This window comes from Ursus maritimus, unplaced genomic scaffold (genome assembly GCF_017311325.1).
Source record: "Ursus maritimus isolate PB19 unplaced genomic scaffold, ASM1731132v1 scaffold_25, whole genome shotgun sequence".
Taxonomy (NCBI): domain Eukaryota; kingdom Metazoa; phylum Chordata; class Mammalia; order Carnivora; family Ursidae; genus Ursus; species Ursus maritimus.
Window position 1 is genome coordinate 7,990,555 of NW_024425008.1, and position 3,799 is coordinate 7,994,353.

The 3,799-nt window shown below is 41.8% G+C and overlaps 1 pseudogene; it reads left to right on the forward strand.

The window, feature by feature from the left end:
- The first annotated feature begins 1,948 nt into the window (after positions 1-1,948).
- LOC121105180 lies at positions 1,949-2,667 on the forward strand (annotated as a pseudogene).
- The last annotated feature ends 1,132 nt before the right edge of the window (positions 2,668-3,799 follow it).

Consider the following 3,799-nt stretch of genomic DNA (forward strand, 5'->3'; position numbering starts at 1 on the left):
TCGGTAAGTGCATTCTCTGTCCTCTCCGGAAAATCATTATTTATCCTAAAGTTGAATAGGTATTCCCTTGTGTTTTCTTGTAGAAGCATAATAAATTTGGCTTTTACATTGGTGCTTGATTCACATCAAATGAATTTTGTGTTATTTGTATGAGATAGGAAGTCAAGGTTCAATTTTTTTCCCTGATAATGGATTTTCAATGGATCAAGCAGTTCTTGATGAAAAGAGTTTAATTTCCCCATTCAACTGCATTGGCACCTTTGCCTAAAATCAGTTGGCCTATTAAGTGCGGGTTTATTTCTAGATTTTCTGCTCTGTTCTGTTGATCCCTTTGTCATGCTTTATACCAAGACCACAACATCTTATTAATTGTAATTTTGAGTGTTCTTAAAATTAAGTGGTATAAACCCTCAGAATTGTTCTTTTAAACGTTATTGGGCTTTTACATGTCCTTTGAATATCCACATATACCTAAGAATCAGTTTGTCAGTTACTACCGCAAAAAAGCTGCTGAAATTTGATAGGGATTGTGTGGAATGCATAGGTCAAATTTAGGGAAAACTGAAATCTTGCCGGTGTTAGCCTTTGAATCCATGAATGTGGCCTATCTCTCCGTTTACCTGGATCTTTTAAAATGTCTCTTAGCAAAAATCTGTCAATTTGATGAGCAGATGTTGCCCAAATTTTTGAATTTATTCTTAATTACTTCATATTTTTTACATTGGCATTTTTCTCCCAAGTTGAGGGGGAAAACATTCAGGTTTTGGCCATTAATTATAATTTTATCTATGGCTTTTCTTATTATATACCCTTAAACACTTTAATAGAGTTTGTTTATGGGGCACCTTGGGGGGTGTTTAGTTAGTTAAGCATCTGACTCTTGATTTCAGCTCAGGTCATGATCTCAGGTCATGATCTCAGGATCACGGGATCGAGCCCCATGTCAGGGGGAGTCTGCTGGAGATTCTCCCTCCCTCTCCCTCTACCCCTCCCTCCACATGCTCTCTCTTTCAAATAAATAAATAAATCTTAAAAAAAAAAGTTTGCTTATGTTCCTAATTTACCAAGATTTTTTAAAAAGTCATGAATGGGTGTTGAATTTTGCCAACTGCTGTTTCTGTGTCTATTGGGATGAGATCATCATATGCTTTTCCACCTTTATTCTGTTAATTTGGTGAATGACACTGATTGATTTTTGTTTTATTATTAACATATAATGTATTATTTGTTTCAGGGGTATACAGGTCTGTGACTCACCAGTCCTACATAACACCCAGCGCTCACTACAACACATACCCTCCCCAATGTCCATCACCCAACCACCCCATCCCCTCACCCCCCTCCCCTCCAGCAACCCTCAGTTTCTTTCCTAGATTGAGTCTCTTATGGTTTGTCTCTCTCTCTGGTTTCATCTCGTTTCATTCAATCTTGCATTTCTGAGAAAAATTACATTTACTTTGTCATAGCATATTTTTTTAATATATTGCTGAATGTGATTTGTGAATTTTAGAAGGATTTTTGCGTCTATGTTAATGAGAGATAATAGTGGCTCATTTCATTTATTTCCCTTCTCTTGGGGATCGGTCCTGTGTTGCTTGTTGCCTGATGATGTTGGAGACAGTAGGTTCATATATTTTGTCTAGTTTTTTGTTGTTTATGGCAAGAAGGCTGGTCTGGTGCTAGTTACTCCATCTGGCCAGAAGTACAAAGTCTGCTCAGATTTTTAAACTCCAGCCATGTGTTGCGACCTATTTGTCATTATAAATAAGGGTTCACTTTAGCACCTAATTTTGCATTTGTAATTCGGTGTCCTGTTCCTTAAGGAGGGCCCCACATTGTAGAAACTGTAGACCCCCAAACTGAATCTGTCTCTCATAAGACTACTTTCTTGAATAAAGGTAAGAGTTTATACCCTCTTCTTTGGTGCTGCCTGCGGAGGGGGCGACCATCTGTTACTCGGCATCATGGCTGCCCTCAGACCTCTGGTGAAGCCCAAGGTCATTAAAAAGGGGACCAAGAAGTTGATCCGGCACCAGACTGATAAGTCAAAATTAAATGCAACTGGCAGAAACCCAGGAGGGTGCACAGAAGATTCAAGGACTAGATCTTGACACCCAGCGTTAGTTACGGGAGCAACAAGGAAACAAAGCCCATGCTGCCCAGTGGCTTCTGGAAGTTCCTAGTCCACAACGTGAAGGAGCTTGCGATCCTGCCGATGTGCAACAAATCTCACTGTGAAGAGATTGCTCACAGTGTCTCCTCCAAGACCCACAAAGCCATCGTGGAGAGAGCAGCCCAGCTGGCCATCAGAGTAGCCAATCCCAATGCCAGGTTGCACAGCAAGGAAAATGAATAGACAGTTTATGTGCATGTCATATTTGTGTTAATGAAACCATTAAAAAAAGAGTTTATCGCACAAATAACAAAAAAAAAAAAAAAAAAAAAAAAAAAAAAAGAAGAGAGCTCCATGAAAACCCAGGAGGAGGAATGAGGGCACTGCCAAGTTCAGGAAAATTCCAAGATAGAAGTGTTGGAAATAGAAGCTTCTCTCTGTGACAGTATATCCACCTTGCTCTGCCTGTATCAGTCAGCTACTGATGAGAGACGACCACAGAAGCTCAGGGGTATACAACAGTAACGACTTATTTCTCATCGTGTGTCGTCAGGTTGAAAAGGGTGGCTCAGGTTCCGGGTGGCTGGGGAAATTCTGATCCTGGCTCATGTTCAGACTCAGGGTGCAGTGGCAGCAAAGACCCAGGGTATATTCTCTCATGGCTCTGTCTCAGGCTCTAAGAGAAAATCCAAATGCAAAAGCAAATTCTAAACCTCTCCTGGGATCATGCGCACGAGCATTCCTTGAGCCAAAGCAAGTTCTGTAGCCAAACCCAAAGTAAAGGCTGGAGAATTAACTAGGGGAGGTGGGAAGAGAAAAGAGAGCGTATGATACTACCTTAAAGGAGCAAAGAATCAGAACCAGTAATTCTATCTATCACATTGTCCATATGTTTCATTTGCCTCTTCTGATCACTGTATTCAAGTCTTCAGGCTGTGGACACGGTGCCTAAGATTTTCCCAACCCTCTCTAAGTTACGGAAGCTTTCAGTATATTTATCTTCTGACTAGATCTTTCCTGGAAACTTCTATTTATGTCTCTTGGGAATTACATTGACCCAGTTCATCTTTCTGAGTCAGGCTACGTATAGCAAGGGTCCTATCAGTGGAAAGGCCACCCTGGAGTCAATCATCCATCCCTGGACCTTCGGTGGTTATCCCTGAGCAAAGAAGAGTCTGGTATTGCTCCCTGCAGAGTACGATTGGTGAGACAGCCTCAGCTAGAAGGGGAAGTTGGGCACGGACGTCATCATGACTGGCCTGTTCTGTGCTAGGGATCGGCACTGGGTAAATCACGAGAACTTCTGCAGCAGATTTTTTGTCGAAGATTCTTCTACCTGGGAGGAAGCAGGTGGCGGGGGCTGACAGAGGCTGGGGGATAGTGGCAAAGGATAAAGCAAAGAGTGGAGTGTACTGGTCCTTTGTGGGAAGCCTGGGGACAAGGTAACAGATGGAAGCAAAGTGATAATTTAAAGTGTCTACTCATCCATATGGCATGGGAACTGGCTCATGAGAATGGGCTACCAACGTTAAATCGTGGTGTGTCCCTCTCCATCGCTGAAGATTCTATTCAGGTAGCATTGCCCCTTCTAAAACAAAAGTGCCCAGACAAGTCATTTGGGTCAAGGTCATACAGTTAGAAGTAGTAGAAGCTTTCAACTCCTTACATTTTCCAATGTGAGATCAC